Source organism: Plectropomus leopardus, chromosome 18 (genome assembly GCF_026936395.1).
Source record: "Plectropomus leopardus strain MGB_pleo_1.0 chromosome 18, ASM2693639v1, whole genome shotgun sequence".
NCBI lineage: Eukaryota > Metazoa > Chordata > Actinopteri > Perciformes > Serranidae > Plectropomus > Plectropomus leopardus.
Window position 1 is genome coordinate 31,748,546 of NC_142193.1, and position 20,420 is coordinate 31,768,965.

Here is a 20,420-nt window from a genome sequence, read left to right on the forward strand (position 1 = left end):
TAATTCAGTTTTCCTTCAGGGATTCAGCAGCTGCAGTCAGACGGGGTTTAATTGTGCTGGTTATGCACTGATCTGATTTGTATTTTAGTTATGTCACATTAAACCCTAATAACTGCATAAGTGACGGACTTCATGTTGCAGCTGCAGTGGGAGAATCAGATGGTAGAAACTGGGAATAGTTTTTTTGCAGAATGAGACTTTTCGGCTCTTATGGTAAAAAGGGACGTCAGGGCTCTTCACAGGGGACAAAAGGAAGCTAGATCATCTTTGCTTTGTGATCTGCGTTGGGTGACTTTGAATGTGGATGGCTTTTCTCGGTCCTGTTGTTCCTGCAGCTGCATATTAACTCTGATATAATACAGGACTCTGTGGACACACGCTGTTCGAGTTTGACAAAGTGGGAAGACGAGGAAGAGAAAACGAGCAGTATAGGAAGAGTAAAAAGAGAGAGTATACAGAGAGGTGGGAGGATGGAGAGAATCATGTGGGAGGAAGGACACAGCGAGACAAAGATGGATGTGTCTCCACCAACATAAATGTCTCACCTCAGACACCCTCTGTCCTCTCCCTGCGTCCCTCCCTCAGTCAATCAGAGGGACGCGCACATGTATTACCCTCCATCATTGATAGTCTCCTCACATCAGAGCGCCATAACTTATTCCCGCCCTCTGCTTCGTGTTGCTACGGCAACGCACACCCTTCCCCAGGCACCTGTGGCTCAGACACGCAGCGATGTACAGAACGCACAACCCACTTCAGCCAATCAGATCGCCGGCTTGTTTTTGTGTGTGCACGTGTGTTCCTCTGTGTGTGTGTGTGTGTGTGTGTGTGTGTGTGTGTGTGTGTGTGTGTGTGTGTGTGTGTGTGTGTGTGTGTGTGTGTGTGTGTGTGTGTGTGTGTGGCTCTCCCTGGTCCAGTCATGTTTAGGAAGCACTGACCGACTTGGACCAATCAGATGGCTGGCTGAGGAGCGTATGTGGTCACGTATATTGCTAAGTGGCCCAGTTGTTGTGCTGCCGCATTAGAGGGCATCCAGGGCCAACAGGAGAGGGAGGAGAGCTCATTATCTGTGTGTGTGTGTGTGTGTGTGTGTGTGTGTGTGTGTGTGCGCGCGCACATACATGAAACTGGAGCATTGAATGAGTCATCATCAGGCTCTCTGAGACTATTGCTGCAATCATGCTGTGTGTGTGTGTGTGTGTGTGTGTGTGTGTGTGTGTGTGTGTGTGTGTGTGTGTGTGTGTGTGTGGAGAAGTAGGTGCCACCAAGTGCATTCTGGGTTCACTGAGGATTCTTCCACCCGAAAAAAACTCCCAGTGATAAAAAGCGTGAGCCGTACAGTATGTGTCCACAGGGGAAGATGAGAATCTGTCTTCCCACAGAAATCTTCTCTAAATGAATAAAACATGAATCCCCACGAGTGCTTTAAAGTCAGCTGTAGTTTTATGTTTTTAGTTGTTTGCTTTTTTTTTTACAGTTTGTGTGATGTTGCATATGTATGAGTGCAGACGTGTCACAGTATTGAGGTTCATCTTCACCGCCTTCATCTCGCAGGAACATCGAATGCATTAAATACATTGATCATTAAAGTGACTGATGTCAATCAAAACTCTGCAACCATGTAAAAAAAAGCACATATCCACAGAAGATGATTAAAGGCAGATGCAGAGGTGGCCCTATAGAGCCGCTATGAAATCCCTTTTTACGCCGCCTTTGTGTTTTTAACCAAACAATAGCGGCATTATATCCCAACAGTGTTTTATTTTAGACAGCATGCCGGCATCGAGCTAAAACAGGCGTGACGTTTTAACACAACAGCTTTGGCCTCTAGTGTGACATAATAACATACGTGTTGACAGTGCTTTCTAAGCAATAGTAGCGCAGATTGAAACGCAAATATAAAATACACGTAATGGAAACACGTCAATTTAAAAAAAAAACAACTCAGTTTATCGCCAAAAACTTTTTACGCTCACATGAGGTGGTATTTCTGGCGACTCCAAAAAAGCCACTATTTCACAAGATTGCAATGGAAACACTTTTTTCACTTTGGCAAATTGGGAAGTACACACATGCGAGTGAGAGAGGCAAGAAAATAAAAAGACTATATCCAATTTTAGCGAAACAGTTCCTTTAACAAACACAGTTTACCTCATGATGTTGACTTATTTCTTCATCATCAGACATTGAAATCTGTCCCACACACGTATAATAAGACATGATGTGTCCAAGGTCCGTCAAAAATGTGATAATCCAATAATCAATCAATCCAAAAATCATCAAAACTTTTTAAAGAAAAAAAAAACAAAAACAGACCAAGTGTTTTATTAAAAAAATTTAAAAATAAAATGAATATATAAAATAACCAAAATGTTTCGTTCAAAAGTTACCAAAAAATTAAACAAAATATCCCTCCCCTCTCAAACAAGCCCTTAAATATATTTAAATGTGAAGTTCTAATCCTGTTTCGAATTCATTCTTTTTTATTAATAATATATCATTTTCAAAAAGCTATTACATGGTCGTTTTTATTTGCTCCAAAGTAGGGCTGAAACAATTCCTCGAGCTCGATTACAAAAAATGATCGAGGAATTTTCTCTGCCTCGAGGAATCGTTTAATTTTGCCAGCTCAAAGCATGGTATTTCGCCCCGACTACTTCTAATGCGGCACAACGCGCTGACGTCACGCACGTAAAGGAAGAAGAAAGAGGCGGCAGATATGTTTGGTTTTAACCACGGATGTACAGGTAATGACGAAGAAGGCGACGAAAGCGAAGAGAAAGGCACAAAGAAAAGGCAGAAAATGTCAAAAGTGTGGAAGCATTTCAAGCTGGACACCGAGGCGAACACTGCTGCGTGTGTTCACTGTAAGACAGCGCTTGCATACCACAACAGTACGTCTTCAATGCTGCAGCATCTCCACCGAAGGCCCCCTGTTTACTCCGAGAGCGGAGGACCGTCACCGGAGACAAGGCAAAATGAAGTTAACGTAGCGCTAATTAATGAGATTACCGTTACTGTACCTTGCTAACATAACGTTAGCCCTGCGGAGGGCTAGGTTTCTATTAATTATGACTACTGTGGATGCGTGGCTAACGTGCCTTTCATACAGGCTTCATTTAATCTGTACAAACACAGCGCTGCAGAGTGATGAGGGTGGAAAATAAAAACATAATAAAGCTAACTGGGTAGTTAAAAAGGAAACCAATGGTTCATTGTTAGGTGAAATGTCTTATTGTCTCATGTATATTTATAATTGCTCTTAAACTAAAAAATATGTTTTATCCGATTACTCGATTAATTGATGGAATTTTCAGTAGAATATTCGATTACTAAAATATTCGATAGCTGCAGCCCTACTCCAAAGTCATGCAATAATCATGGAAATGTATTGCTAAAATGTGTGTGAATGCTGGATTTAGTAAATATTGCAGCTGTGTGCAGCTCTGTCAGTGACCCTCAGGCTCTGCTGGACATTTGGACTTAAAAAAAAACCCTCATTTATTGCTCTGCAAGCGTTGGTGAGCAGGCGTGCTCACAGTGTTGGTGAGGGAAGCTCATGCAGCAGCAGCAGAGGATTCCTCAAAAACAAAAAAACACCAAATCCTGCTTCAGAGTTTCTTCATCACAGCTGACCCTCCTGGTCTGTGTCCGACGGTCGGTGTCCTCCTGGACGCTCCTCTGCAGCTCTCTGCTGTTGTGCAGCAGTGCTGCTGCCTGCGTCCTTTTCTTTCCTCAGGTTGTACTTTTATAATGAAGCCGGCTTCATTACCTGTTTAATTGGTAGTTGAGCACAGTGCAATTTGGAATCTTATTAATTAGCGCTCCCTCGCTTGTTTCTCCCTCGTGCGTCTCCTCTCGCTGTCCATAACGTCCCTGTTAAAACATGCATGATATCACTTTGCTTTAAAATAGGTCAGCCTCATGAAAACAGCAGTTTCTTTTGCCTCTGTGGTTCTCTGCAAAAGTAAAGCATGGGCGGCTCTTTTTTTTTTTTGTGCACTGTATCACTTGACTATTGGGGCATGGCAAACAACAGCTGTGTCTGTAAACATCTGTCTCATTGTACCAGCGTTTCTGCCCTCAAACATTAATTATACATGATGCAAGAACTTACAGGAGGTACAGTTTCAGGCCCTGTTTTGGGCTCACATGAACTCGTCAAAGATGCGACCTCAGTGAAAAGCAGCTTCTGACGAAATCTGACGTCGAGATCAGGGACAAAGCGGCCGTATTTGACGAGCCGGGAGTGGCAATGTCTTCATTCAAAAATCATTACATTTTCTTGGAGGAGGAGCTACAAAGCTTTTAATAAATCTAGAATATAAATCCATGTGCTTTTTTGGTTTCTTTATAACCCTTTAAAACACCTTTCAGACGCCTCTCATTATGTATTTATACTGTTGAACCCAAAGCTATAGTTGGTGCAACTTCTTTCTAAAACATGAGAGGGATAAGCAACTTCAATGTTCCACTGCTGTGTCAGAGATCCATGCTGTGTCAGAGATCTACGCTGTGTCAGAGATCCATGCTGTGTCAGAGATCTACGCTGTGTCAGAGATCCACGCTGTGTCAGAGATCCACGCTGTGTCAGAGATCCACGCTGTTGGAGATCCGCGCTGCCAGCTGCTGTATCGACATCTGCGCTGCCAGCCGCTGTATCGGCATCTGCGCTGTCGGAGATCCGCGCTGCTCTGCTCTGTTTGTCTTTTTGTCTCAACTCAAAACCAGCATCGATATGTTTTTTGTTTTAAACTGCATGTCAAATTATATGTGGTTGTCCGCGAGTTTGTGGCCTCTTATGGGGACGGAATGATCATCACTTACAGCTTGAATTTGTAAAACGTTGTGTGTGCAGAGCTATAGGAGTGTAATGTTAAGGCGGGCCCTCAGAGGTTAAAAAGATAAAATGTATATAAAGCAAGGCGCTCTCATCCAGTTGCCTCACCAGACTGCGTGTTCACAGAGCGCCGGGCCGTGTCAAAGACCTGAACATACAGTTCACACGCAGTCGGTTTCAGGATTCATGCACCAGGTGTCGTCTGAGGACGAGGAATGTGTTGTTGACCTTTTCTAACCTGTCGTCTGCGTCCCGTCTGTCCGCACAGTCACAAGGTTCAAAGGCCCAACGCAGCACGAACACTCGGCGCTGTTTACTCTGCGGATACAAGAGCACTGATACTGAGCACGGCCAGGACACACACACACACACACACACACACACACACACATACACACACACACACACACACACACACATACACACAGAAATCACTTGTTTTCTTCTTTATTTGGCTGTTTTCTAGTGCCCTTTTTTTCTCTTAGTCATCCCTCAGTGTCTCTCCATCCACTCATCTGTTTGTCTTAATTTGGAAATTTAGTGTGTGTACTTAAACTAACATTTCCCTTTTTTTTTTTTACACATGAACAACCCACCCACCCAGAACATGGAGGACACTCGCCTAAAAGAGCAGAAAGAAAATATTTCTTAAGAAAAAATAAAATAAAATAAAATAAAATAAATAAATAATAATAATAATAGTAATTATAATAGTAAAATATGAATTTATAAAAATGTCATATACATGTGTAAACACACACACACATATATATACACATATACTTGCATACATACATACATATGTACTGTAGTGCACATGTCGACCCACAAGGCGCACATATTGAATATGATGCAAACGTACAGCAAAAGGCCCACAGACAAGAGCACAAACACCAGGGCGAGAAAGCAAAGACAGAACAAGATTTTTTAAAATATAAAATAGAATAAATACATTTTAAAAAATGCCTTCTTCCCACCACTCCTCCCTGTCTCTCTGCGCGCCTTTGACCGTCCCGCAGGTGTGTTGAGTGAGACTTTGAGGGACATAGAGTCCTCGGCTGGCTCGTCTCCAGTATGTCAGCGTGATCCGAGGCCTCGCTGCCAGCTGTCTCCCTATAGAGCGGCGGCTATACCGTAAATCAAGACTGCTTCATCGAGACTATTGGGTGCAGTCAGCAAACCGGCGCAGTCACTTTGGTCCCGGCTTCAAATTCTGCTCGATGCAGGAGGTGAGACGGACGTTTCGGTATCAAACCTGATATGCAGGGGAGGTGAATTGCTGCAGTTTTGGGCAGTTTGCAGTTCATGAGTCAGAAATAAAAGCCACAAAGGTACATTTTGGTGTGTTATTAGTAAAAATACTCAAGACCTTCAAATGCTTTCAGTACATAAGCATAAATATCATATAATATTATAATATTATAAGATAAGGCTGCAGAATCAGTGACTTCTTTTAAATCACTTCTAAAATCCCAATTTTATAGACTCGCTTTTGATGTTGTCTTTTTTTTTCTAATTTAATTTTTTTCCTATTGTATTTATTTTACCTGTTTTATTTATGTTTTTATTTCTTTTTATTTGTGGTTTTATTACTTTTATTTCTTTCGTTGAAAGAAAAGAAATAACCCAAAAATGGGCAAATAATTAGTGAAAAGCACAACAGAATTTCCTGAACATTAACATAAAAAATAAATAAATAAAAGTTAAGGAAAAAACAAAAACAAACCAGGAAATGAAATAAATATGAAAAGTGCTTAAAATAATTATAACTCAATAACATGATTTTCAGTATATAATTATGATAATTATAAATATTGTTTTCTGGACACTTTGCTGAGCCTGTTTTTAATAAGTAAGTATGATTTTATAATTTATATAGTTAAAAAAAATTCAATGAAATTCAGTTCAATATTTTTCAAAATCGAATTCTTTAAATTTGCGGGACATTATTTTCCAAATTTTTTCTCGTTTTTGAAAGAAATCAACCAATTTGCTCAAGTTTCAAAGCTTTAAACCAGGCATGTCAAACTGGTCCACAGGGGGGCCGGTGTGGCTGCAGGTTTTTGTGCCAACCAACCAAGAGCACACAGTTTGACCAATCAACTGTCTGAAGACGGAGATCAGTTGATTAAATGAGTCAAGTCTGGTGTGCTGCTACTTGGTTGGAAACAAAACCTGCAGCCACACCGGCCCCCCTGTGGACCGGTTTGACATGCCTGCTTTAAACGCTTGTTAGAGGACTGATGCAGCACAACAAAACTGATGTCAGTCCAGGTTTCAGAGGGTTAAAAAACTTAACCAGTTAGTTACCAGTTAATGGGTGTAGAAAAAAAAGTTAAGCCTTTTTTTCATTTTTTAGTTTTTCTGAAAAAGTTGGACGTTGTCGATGTTTCTGTGTTTTAAATCGAACTTCTCTGATGGCGAAAAGACGAGTCCAGTTTGAAAAGAGGTCTGTATTTATAGCGTGTTTTTATAGTAATTGGAAAACCTCCAAGCGGTCCGCCTGCTGGTCTAAACATCGAGTGTGCGAGTGTCTCGGTGTGACATGATTCCTCTGTCTGTTCGCCCGCTCGCCTTTCCATCTGTCTCCGTGTCCTCTTGTGCAGATGCTCCTGTTTATAACCAGCTATTCGGGGTTGATTAGTGTCCCCTCACACACGCCAACCTGCTGCTCTCAATCAGTGCGATACACCATCACGGTGCCGGGACGGTCACACATGAAGAGCACAGACAGAGAAACACACGTGTCGAACACTGTGCAGCAGATAAAGTTAAATATCAGCGACGGCTCGGCTCATGTTTCACACTGAGCGCGGTTTATTAATAGATAATGACCAGCGCCACAGCGACTTATAGAACCGCGATTCAACTCAAATACAACCTCTCAAACTCGACCCCGTTTTTATAAAAGTCGCTTAAAATGTCGATAAAAACAGAATGCAACGGTTTACAAATCCTTTTTGATCCATTTTTCATTAAATGCAGTACAGCAGGGATTTGCCCTGGGGCCACTTTTGTTTCTAGGACTTTAGGGCGTTTTTAGGATTTGAGGATGTTTGTCGGATTTTAGGACTTTTTTTTCCCCTATTTTTTTGGGGGGGGGGTTTAGGACATTTCTAGATTTTTAAGACATTTCTCAGTTACTCAGTAACATTACTAGGATTTTAGGATGTTTCCCAGCTTTCAGGACCTTTTTTTTTAGGATTTTAGGACATTTATAGGATTTGAGTACATTTCCAGAATTTTAGGACATTTCTTAGATTTTAGGACATTTCTCAGATTTTAGGACATTTCTCAGATTTTAGGACACTTCTCAGATTTTAGGACATTTGTAGGATTTTAAGACGTCTCTCAGATTTTACGACATTTCTATGCATTTAGTACATTTCTCCAAATTTAAGGACATTTCTAGGATTTTAGGATGTTTCTAGTACATTCGGGTCTTGGCTCGGACCTCTGTCGGGGGATGTGGGGGATCCTCCGCTGGCACTTTTTTATTAATTTTTTTGATCAGCAGATTCTGTTTTGATGCTGTTTTATGTACTCTGGCACCTTATGGACACTGAAAGGACAAAAACAATTATCAGTGTGAATCACTTCATTTTTATTGTGAATTAGGAAATGGTTGGGGGCCCACAGGGCACCTGTTGGGGGCTAGATTTGGCTTGTTTTGTCTGTTTGGACCTAATTGTAGAAAATGATGCTGCTGCTTGTGAATTTTACTCCCTGCATCCCTGCAAATGACATCATAAAATCACCGTTCCTCTCGGCCCATATTTACACGACTCTTCATTTATCTGTACACACACAGCTCATATATCTGCACTTATCACGTCTTGTTTTTCCTCCCCTCACAAAAAGCTGCTTTCCATTTGTGCAAATTATGACGAACACTTTTTTTGAAATTTACCCGTGCTCTGCAATCCATCACACTTAGCACGAAGCTTTAATTTGGTTTTGTAGCAGTTCCTATTTAGTGTTTTTTGTTTAGAAATGTAAATATCTCGGGGAAAAATCGAGAAAACGTCAGGTTGCAAGTTGATGTAAACCTGGTTTGGTCCTTGATGTCAGGGTGTTTCTAGGATTTTGAAGTTTCTTGGATTTTAGGTCATCTCTACGACAAGTTTTAGGATCGTAGTTTCAAGGATTTTAAGCAGTTTCTTGAATTTTAGGATTTTTCACAGATTTTCAGACATTTCTAGGATTTTAGTACGTTTCTATGATTTTCTGAGGTTTCTAGGACTTTAGGACTTTTCTCTGATTGTTGAGCGATTCTCCGATTTCAGGACGTTTGTTGGTTTTTAGGACATTTCTAAGACTTTAGGATGGCAGCAAATCTCTCCTTAAAGTGTGAAGTTTAGGTTTAAAACAGTTTTTGAAAGGCAAAATAATCTTACACATGCATCACACATTGTAAAATAAATGGATAAAAAATAAACTAGACACGGACAGAAGATGTCAAGCCTTAACTTTAAATGCACGCTTACCGAGAACATGTTTCATTCGGGATACAGGCCAAGTCAGAAAGGAAGTTTATTGACCGTCAGCGGGACCTTGAGAGTTTGGACTGTCAGATTTTCCCACGTCCGCCCCACATCACGGTAATACAACTGGAGCTAAGTGACTCTTTGAATGATCAGTGTGGGAAATGAGGTTAGCGAAGCAGCAGCGACGGAGAGACGCTGGCTCACCACAGCTCAACATCAATCATAATTTGAAACATAGACGGCAGATTGCAGAAATAAACCGACCCATTGAAGATAAAGACAGAACATATGAAGGAAAAAAGCCATGTTCTTCCTGTGCTGGACGGATTTATGAGCTGACAGATGTTCTCAGTTTACCACCATAAATCTGCAGCGAGGTGCGGGAACGTTTATTCAGGGTGTGAAAATGGGATGCAGAAATAGCTGGAGATGATTTACAGTATTTGGAGACAGAATAAAAGAACATGTAGATTTAGATCATAAATTTTCATGTGCTTAATTAAAAAAAGGCATTACTGCCAGAAAAAGGTTACATAACTTAATGAAATTAAGTGAAATAGCACTGTGAGGTGAAATGTCAGGACTAAAGATTCAGATCTAGTGGCCAAGTTTTAGAATTTTTTTTTTTGTGTCTTAAAACTTCATCCAAAGTTACTATTGCTGTCAGAATAAATACTGATATTGTACGTTTCTGCTCAGCAAAGATATGCAACATTTTGCGTTTTGGCAGCCATCTCTCTGAGCTGTCACCATACACCTCCCATCGTCAAAGTTAGCTCAGATAAGAAACGTTGATATGAAACTATAAAATGTGCAAATGTAACATATGCGTGGTTTGCAGAAACGTTTTGGATGAGACACGGAGCGATGCGTCCTGGTGTTTCTAAATAATTGATCCAAAGTCTGATTAAAGTTGAAACTAACACAAAGTGGTCTGTAGGAGTCTAAAGAAGTCACTTTCCACCTCTGTAAATGTGGCTGTTTCAGCGCTGTGGCTGTCAAACACTCAGCTGTTTGACAGTCAAAGTCCGTCACTGCATTTGGTTCTCCGCTATTCTTATTATCATTGGCTGTTCCTGTTGTCCGTCAAAACATGTCTGGAACGGGTTCTATCAACTACGTCTCATATTTCAATCGAGGAAAAGTTATTTTGCGATTGATGTCGTTATCCTTTTATCGCCCAGCCCCAATTACAGCATAATAAAAATACTATAATATAAAAACATCTGTATAAAGTCAAATAGGGTTTTTCCAAGCTTTTAGTAAAGCAAAAGATGTTAACCGTGCGGTTTTAAGGCCTGCTGAAGGATTAAAGTAGCAGACAAAAAAAGTACAAATTGTTCAGTTGTTCTTTCATATATTCCTTAAGTAAAAGTACTGAGTTACTTTGCACAGCTGTCTCATGTAGAGAGTCTGCAGGCTGCTAAACTTCAGCGGGTAACTCTGTAAATGAGTCAGTTTACGAGCTGCAGCCGTGTGTTGGTGATGTGCCGCACTGACACATAATACACCCAGGCAGCTGTGAGCGCGCTGCGTCCGTCCGTAACCATGGTGACGGATGTGTCTTCCGCGGAGTTTGAGCGTGTCTGCCTCCCGCCGCTCAGCTGTTTATTTACTCCCTCACTCTTGGTGCAGAGAGCCCTCCACAGCTGTGAGCGCCGTGCAAGGAGACGCTCTGAGGAGGAGAGGGGGCTGCTGGGAGGGAGCGGGGACAGAGCGGCTTCAGATACCGCTCTGCTCTGGGGCCGCTTTTGTAAAATGACACAGGGCCCGGGGCCACGTTTCATGGATACCTGGGATTTTATGATGTTTCAAGGATTTTAGGACGTTTCTGGAATTTTTGGACGTTTCTTCGATTTTAGGATTATAGGACATAGGATTTGAGGATATTTCCAGTTTTTAGGCCGTTTCTTTGATTTTAGGATGTTTCTATGATTTGGGGACATTTAAAGGATTGTAGGACATTTCTAGGATTTTAGGATGTTCTCAGATTTCAGGTCATATCTTGGATTTTAGGAAAATTTGGGGGGATTTCAGGGCATTTCTAGGACTTCAGGACACTTCTGAGATTTCAGGATGTGCCTTGGATTTTACGATATTTCTAGGATTTAAGAATGATTCTAGGTTTTAGGATTTTGGGGGGTTTTAGAACCCTTCTATGATTTTAGGACATCAGTGTCTCAGCTGTGTCCTCTGTCGGGGGTGTGAGGGATCCTCCTTTGGCTCTTTTTTTGATCAATAAGCTCTATTTTGATGCTGTTTTATGTCTCTGGCACCTTATGGAGACTTAAAGTACAAAAACAATTCACAGTGAGAATCACTTTATTTTTATTGTAAATTAGAAAATAGTTGGGGGGCCGCCCGGCACTCTATTGAGAGCCCAGATTTGGCCCGCGGGCCGTAAGTTGAACATCACTGAGGCTGTAGCACTCTTTCTTTTTCTTCACTTGTGTTTTCCAGACGGACGAGTTTGTGATTTTTAGTCACAGTGAACAGTTGGCAGAACTTCAGATTTGAAACAACATATTTACGCAGTCGATGTGTTTCTGCTCAGGTTATTTATGATAAAAATCTTTCCTGGCTGTGTTTTGATGTGAAAAGTCTGCTTGTCCTCAGACAGATGTTATGTCCTTTGAAATATGTCCTTGAGCTAGTCTTCTAGAAGAACATTTCTTCATTTTTCCTTTTTTTCGGTTTGTTTCCTCAGATCTAATCTTCAGTAAAGAGCTGTCTTCATTTTGTCATGCATTTTTTATTTTTATGTCTTAAAGGCGCTCTGAGGAAACAGCTGTCAGCACTGTTGTTTGTCAGTTTGCTCGGTTACAGGTGTTCTTGTCTGTTGCAAGGTTAGCGGAAAATGAATTGTTTACCTGTTTATGGCACACACGCGCGCGCGCACACACACACACACACACACACACACACACACACAGAGTGTATCTGACTGTCCTCAGTAAATCCAGTGGACATTTTCACACTCTGGCTGTCTAAATTCTCACTGTTTGTGTCCCTGCTGCAGCGTCCTGTGCTCTCTGCTGGATGTTAGAGTTTTTAAAAGTCTGTCTGTACCGACAGTGATTCTCATGATTTTTAATGTAGTGGGCTCCAAATAGACTTTGGCATGATGTAATATTTCATACCGTCATATCTTCCTTAAATTTCACCAGAATAATGGACAAATGAGTGCATCAGTGTGCGACACTATGAAAGAAATTAAACCATTTTGCGGAGGGTTCAAAGGGTTAACCCTGCTGAGGAGCAGGTATTTGACTGTACTGTCAGCGTAAGTGATAATTGGCACAACATGTTATCGGTCTGAATGGTGCTCGACAGGTGTGAGCTGAGGACAAGGAGGGAAACTTTTTAAAAAGCAGATAAAAACAGCGAGGAAGACGGAGACAAAAAGGTTAATAAGAGACGCTCGCAGAGACGCTCCCGGAGACACCGGCAGAGCGTTAACTCCGGGTTCATTTCTCAATTCCAGCAACTCTAACATTTTCCAAATGACTATTAGAGATAAAATCAGATATGAGATTGGCTGTGTGGAGCTCACAGAGGTCATTACAGGTCGTGCAGTGTAAGGAACGGATTAGAGGAGCAGAGGAAGGTCAGCGGGAGGACGGCTGCACGAGAGGTTATTAAGTCCGTCCAATAACAGAATAGTCACAGGTTTAATTCCCACCACCGGCGCTGCTTCCTCAGGGTCATACGACTGTTTATCCTCAGCAGCCAAACTCCCCGAGGAGATTCAGCTTAAGACACAGCAGAGAGGGAGAGCGTGCATCTGCAGCAGCATCCAGGTTTTTAGATATATTTATATATATATATACACATATATATGTATATATACATATATATGTGGGGAAGTTAGAGCTGCTGCATGAGCTCTGTTTAGCTGCAGAAACATGCTCCCACTAACTATATGATTATTTAACCCTTTGAAACCAGAGCGAATTGGCCTGATTTGTTCTTTCAAAAAACATGAGAAGAAGGCAGTGAGCAATGAAAGAAGATATGACCCAAAAATTAGCAAGAAAAAAGTAATAAGTTGCTGAAAATATTACCTAAAAAATAGCAACAAAAAAACCCAACAACAAACAAAAGTGAAAAAGAAAAAAGTTGTTTTTAAAAAGGGAAAAATTTGGAAAAAGTGCCCCAAAAATAAGAATTTCTTTAACATAATGTAATTATGAGAACTATAAATATAGTTTTACAGCTTTTTCTTTTGTCCTTCAACATTTTCCCTAGATAAAAAAAATCTAAATTTACTAAATTATAGAAAAATACCTGAAATTCGTTAAAAAATAGACAAAATGTTTTTTAAATTTAAACAAAAGAAAAAAAAACAAAATGACTTTTAAAAAGTGTTTTAATTATAATAATTCTGTAACATAATTTAAAATATGTAATTATGTTTTTTCTGTGTTTTTCAGAGAAATTAAGCACATGCCCAGGTGTCAGAAGGTTAAATAAAAGCATGTAAAAGCTACTGAAAGATCTTTAAAACTAAATTGTATTCATAATTACCATAATTATATTTTTTACAATTTTTTTACAGTATTATTACATTTTTAAATTGGTCATTGCCTTCTTTACGTGTTTTTCAAAGAAATTGAGCAAATGCCGGGCCTCAGAGGGTTAATACGGCTGAAGGCAACATGAATGAACATCAAACATTTGAACTCGGAGTTTCTCTCATCTGGACTTTAGCTCATAGACAATTAAACGGCGTAAAAACTGAAAGTGTGAAAGTGCATCAGAGGAGACGAAGTGAAGCAGCGCGGCTGAACGAGTGAGCCCGTCAGTCATTTCGGGTGTCAGATTGTGATTGTTCCTACGTGTTTCCAGCAGCAGGCTGGATGTGCAGCTGCAGCTTCTGCTGCATGAATAACCTCAACAGTGGACGCAGAGATGAGGGGGCGAGCAACACATCCACAGAAACAGAGAGGGGAGGCGAGAGGAAGGTCAGCCGTGGCAGACTCAGATTCTTGGCAGGCCTCACGCCGGCTGATCATTAGAGAGGCGGAGGACGGGCAGGATGGAGGGATGCAAACAAAGGAGAGGTGGAGGATGAGAGGCTGCAGGGACGAGGAGACGGAGAGCTGCAGAGCTCTGATTGGAGCAGGTCAGTCTGTGCTTTCGGCCTCGGCGTGTGTTTAATCATTAAGTCAAAAAAATTTAAAATTTAAATTTAAAACGTTGACCGCAGAGAAGCAGGACGCTGCGTTTGCCTTCATGACAGTTTCTTTATTGCTTGAATTCATGCAAATGTGTCAAAAACGGCAGACTTTGTTCTGTTGAGCAGGAGCGAGATGTGCAGCAGCAGGACTCCGGTCGCAGCAGCCCGACATGTGTCCAAGATTTTAGGACATTTTAACAATTTCTTTCTTTTCTAAGAGTTTAGCGCGTTTCTAGGATTCTGGGACATTTGTAAGATTTTAGGACATTTCTAAGATTTGAGGACGTTTCTAGGATTGAAGGACTTTTTAGGATTTTTTTAGGAAGTTTTTAGTTTTCTGGGACATTTTATGCATATTTTGACGTTTTTTAAGGATTGTAAGACATTTCTATTATTTTAGGATGTTTTTAGTATTTTAGGAAGTTTCAAGTATTTCGTGGCATTTTTAAGCTTTTAAGATTTTTTTTGGATTGTAGGACATTTTTAGGATTTTAGAACATTTCAAGGATTTTAGACCTATTTCGCATTTTAGGAAGTTTCTAGTATTTTAGGACATTTTAAAGCTTTTAGGACAGGTTTTGCATTTTCTCAAGTGGTGGGAAATTTCAAGACATTAGGACATTTTTAGCATTTTAGGACCTTAAAGTACAAGAACAATTCTCAGTGTCAGTCAATTTATTTTTATTGTTAATAAGAAATATGGTTGGGGGGGGGGGCAGATGTGTCTTGCGGGCCATAGGTTGGCCATCACTGTCCTCGAGAAAAAATTAAAGTTCAGCACTTTTAGTGCACGTGGCGTCTGCAAAGTCTCTTCATGTATGTCCAATAACTCCTCAGGATTCTGGATATGCAGAAATAATTCTCTCAAAATCTTCTTAATTTCTAAAACTGAGCAACAACTGAGAACTTTTTACATTTGTCAGAGCTCTTAAATGTTGATGCTTTTCATAAAATCTCTGACGAATGCAGTCTACAACATAAAAGTGTTAAAAAAGTCACATTTTCATTCACGCCTAAAAGCTTAAAACACCTTAATACTGTAACGCAAAAACAGAGTTTCTGCTAACTTCTGATTGCTGTTTCCATCTTGTCCCGCCCCCATGGGACCGTGGGAGAGCTGATTGGTGCAGCAGAGCGACAGACATGAAGCAGAGAGACAGTGTGAGGTGAAAGGGACAGGTGCACGCTGGACTTCTGCAAACAACGGGAAGTTAGTTAGTGTCGTTTGTCCCGTCGATTCGGCGCCTCAGCGAGTCAGTATTTGCAGGAGCTGTTGAAACAAAGCTGACGGAGGCAATTAAAATACTTACAAACCGTCAGAGCCCAAATGCTGCAATTTACATCAGAAATGACTCCGTCAAATGACCACACAGACATGAAATCGGTCAGTGAGTGTTTTTGTGGTTGATGATGAGCTCCTCCTCCTCAGAGCGTGTGTTTAAACCCGCTGACGTCTCTCCGCGGGAATAACTGTGATATAATGTCAGATAATTCTTTACACTCCTTTAATCTGTGTGGAGGAGCAGATGGGTGGATTTACGGCGTCCGGACGGCTCACGTTAAAATGAGGAGCGAGGTCAGAAACCGTCCACAGCTGTGTGTGTCCACCAGCTGTGTGTGTGTCCACCAGCTGTGTGTGTGTGTCCCTCAGCTGTGTGTGTGTCCCTCAGCTGTGTGTGTCCATCAGCTGTGTGTGTGTCCCTCAGCTGTGTGTGTCCATCAGCTGTGTGTGTCCATCAGCTGTGTGTGTCCATCAGCTGTGTGTGTGTCCCTCAGCTGTGTGTGTCCATCAGCTGTGTGTGTGTCCAGCACTGTCTGTGTCCAGCAGTGGGTGTGTCCCCGGAGTGTCGGCTTAAAGAGCAACTTAACACTAAAGCCACCGACACGCGGCCTCTCCGTCGTCACTGCTGCTCCCAATATCTGACGCCTGTCACGATAACGATAATTCTTAAATTCAAAAATTGTGATACAACGGCCCTTAAAGTACGATTTGGTCGTTAATTGAAAGAAATGATATCTTCAAAAATATGGGAAAAAGGCAATGAGCATTAAAAAGAAATGGCTCCAAAATTTGTAATCAATCAGTAAAAAGTCCAAAAAAAACCATGAAAGTTAGACAGAGGAAAAACTGCTTAAAATATTATAATAATTCTATAACATGACTTTAAATATGTAGCTGTGATAATTATAATGTAAATAAAGTTTGTCTCAGGCTGTAAAGTCTTTATTTCTGCTGTAAAGTTTCGGATTGACTCTGTTTTTGGCGCCAGCCTCAAGTGGACATCAGAGGAAGTGCAGCTTTTTTGGCTCCTCAGTGTCGGCTTCATGTTCTGAGTCGTGGAAGTCGCTGCCAACACGTTCTCATCCAGCGCGTCACACGGCGCCGCTCTGTCAGTGACCCCCGCCTCTCCTCATGTGACAGCTGTTCACGCTCCGCGGTGCCGTTACCGGGATGTCAAGTGCAGGTGGTGAGATGAAGCAGCACGTGCGCAGATGGTCAGCTAAAGCAAAATACACATGTAAAAAAAAAACAACAACCCACATCAACACAGGGAAGCGAACTCCAAACTCCCGCTCTGTAAGCGCACTCACGCTCCTTAAATTACGTGGTTACCGGCAGCGTTATTTCCTGACAATGTCCTTCAGCGTTTGTGCGTGCAACTGGCTCTGTCTGGCGGCGTTATCAGGTGACGCCGCCCGTGTGTTGCATGCGGATGCACCCAGAGTTTTTCGGCTGTCCACCAGCGTGTAAGAACAACGGCACCGGCTCTGGCCAAGTGCGTTGTCAGCTGACGCCGTCCAGCAGCGTTCTGGTTGGACGTTTAAGGTGGCTCTGGGCGTCACGCTCGCACGCCGAAAGCACTCAGAGAGGGTCGATATTTGGCGAGTGGAGTGAGCTGTTGCTTCTTAGTTTAGACGAGTGGACTAGTTTAAGTTTACGCTCCGTTTGAATTAGTCTTTAGGAACTCACTTATAATTTCTCATCTCTTCTCATTTTTCAGGAAGCAGATTTATTTCTCTCAGCCGGTCGTTCAGAAATACATTCAAATCTAATTTTATTGCTAAAAATGTCACATATCTCCAAACAGCCGCTCCTCTATTGTCCTCCCATCACCTCACAGATCATCCAAAATACTATTTGTCATCAGTCCAGATGGAACAAAGATGAGGAGGGAAAGGGGAGGAAGTGAGATTCAGTCTGACGGGAGGGACGTTAAAACGGACGTTAAAGCGCAGAAGAAAGAGGCGAGACGAGTTCTAACAGCGCCGAAGGGACGCGCTGCGAGACGCGCTGCGAGACGGTGCTTCCTCACACTCCTGTGTGTGTGTGTGTGTGTGTGTGTGTGTTTGTGTGTGCATGTCCACTAATGTGCACACACAGATGCAAACCAGACGGACGTGCATGCGTGCGAACTCATTAGTGCGTACGCATTTGTTTGCAGACACCCACATACACAAAGTCACATAAAGGCACTTATATATGCGTGCTTGCTGGGAAAGACACACATGAATGTGCACGTGCAAGCGCCCACACACACATGCACACGCACACACGCAAACACACTCTGTAATTACAGTAGCTGGCAGAGAAATGGCAGCTATACATAGTCAATGAGAGCGGGGAAAACAATGAACACACAGAGCAGATGATTGCTGTAAATAAAAGAATGAAAGTGGAGCGAGGGAGGAGCGGAGGAGGACACGAGGCCACTGGCACAGAGCGAGACGGGGATGGAAAGAACAAGAGGGGAGATACGAAGGAGAGGAGAGAACAGAGGGTGAAATGAGGAGGGATGTGGAATTAGGTTTTTTTTCATTTTTGTGCGCGTTTGAAATGAATAAATTGAGTGTTTGATGCAGTTTGGCAGAAGGAGGAAGAGTTTCCTGAAAGAAAATGTCAGAGGGACGCTGGAAATCCCATCAGGTGGACTGAGGGGAGGAATAAAAAGGTCGACATTAGTAATAACCTGAAACTGACATTCAAACACTTGACTGTCTGTACGTTGTGTCTGGACTGTCTGGGCTTCAGCGTTCCTGTCTGCTGATTCATAACGCTCCAAACCGCCGCATACGTCACTTCCAGACTCCCATCTGCAGGATAAACGTCCACATATTCACATTTAATAACTTCAGATCGAGTTATCATCAGGCTTTGGTCACTGGGAACTCAGTGACTCCATGGCAACCTTGCGTTGCCGTGACGACCGAGCAAACTGGCTGCGCGACACAGCGGAAAGCTCCGGAAAGAGCTGCTCACCCCGAGTTATCACGGTTTTACTTTTTTAACCCTGTGAAACCGGAGCGAAACCGTTTCATTCAGAAGCAACTTCATAAGACATGGCCCAAAAGTTAGCACGAAATGAGTCATTAAAAAAAAGAGTAATCTGTGGTTTGATTGTAGTTTTAGTTGCACAGACTCAAATTCATTGACGGTGTTCTTGAACTCTAAACTGTCATGTGACGCAGACTTCAGGGCGATCTCGGGTCGGCCTGATCGATTCCTGACCTCTTGCATACGTCCTTGTTTGTTTACGCGCTTTGACCTCGGCGACCCTGATGGTCGCTGTTACCGAGCGCGGTGGCGATTCTGCTCTGCAGCCATCTCTGAATGGAGCGCAGCAGCGTTTCAGAGTGTTTCATCGTGTTGAGCAGTCGATTTGCTGATGGGAGTCGTTTATAACCTTCGTAAGTTTTGCTTGATCCAAGTCTTCTGCAACAATGAGGACAGTGTCGGGATTACGGGTCTGAGAGGGGTTCAGGTCTGCAGAGATCTGAGGACAGTCTCTGTTTTTACTCGCTGTGATGATGGCCGATGTAAACTCCCTCAGTAGAAAGTTCGGACTGCGTTCGATGACATTAACTCAGGGTCAGGCGAGCGTCTCCCCTGGCTGAATGGCGCTCTCCAGTTTTCCAGGATTTACTCGAGGACGTTCCCGATGTCCTGTCTGGCTCTGACGTGGGCACGGAGTTGGTCCAGTTTTTCATTCACGGCCTGTTTATTGGCCAGCAGGATGCTTGACAGAGAAGATCTTTGCAGGCAGGACCGCAGCTGGTGTTTAATCCCTCCACGTTCGCTTCATGGACTCGAGACAGACTCTTAGCCCAGAACATCCTAATCTTTTTACCCTGGCTTGGCCCTCTAAGTCCTGCCTTCAGCTCGCCGTAGCCACCTGATCTGTCAGAGTTTAACTCCGGAGATCATGCAGCAGCTGACCGGCTACACGACATCTTCGGCCAAGATACACATCGGCTAATACGTGCTGTTTACAGTACGCCGTCACGGATCATTCCAAGGCCACCCGTGTTTAACATGCACCCGCTGAACCGTAAAGATCCGAATGTCAGCTGTTACAACGCCTCAGGAGAGGCAGCTGCACGAGCAAACTGTCAGGGTCAACATCCAGAAACGTCACAAACATCTTATTTTGGCAGAATGCAACATTTAAAGTGTTTTGCACGCTGAAAAGATGAGATGATAGACGACGTCGCTCCAGCACAGAAACGAAACGTCCCGAAAAGTTTAGATGACCTGAACAAATCTGCTGGATTCTTTTCAAAAATACAGAAAGAGTGAGCAACTTAAGACCAGATGACCCAAAAATTAGAAAATCTTCTGAGTAAAAGTAAAAGAAATTCACCTAAAAGTGAAGTCAAAGACAAAAATATAAAGAAATGGACTAAAAAAAATATGTGCTTAAAGATATGAATTCTGTATAATTTAAACATATCGTACAGAATTATTATTTTTAAGCACTTTTAGGAACACTTAGGAAAAACTCTCTCGCCCCGCCCTCGGCTCTCCGTTCTTTGTGCATCTTCAGATTAAGAACCAAGTTGGTATTGTCGTATTTCCATCTGTTATCTTTGATTCACGTTTTGCATTTTGTAATTCGTTAATTTTGTTGACCACCAC

The 20,420-nt window shown here is 42.2% G+C and overlaps 1 protein-coding gene across 3 annotated transcripts in view; it reads left to right on the forward strand.

Moving 5' to 3' along the window:
• LOC121956318 (thyroid hormone receptor alpha) overlaps positions 1 to 20,420 on the forward strand; it is a 114,796-nt gene that overhangs the window by 45,948 nt on the left and 48,428 nt on the right. The window lies entirely within an intron of this gene.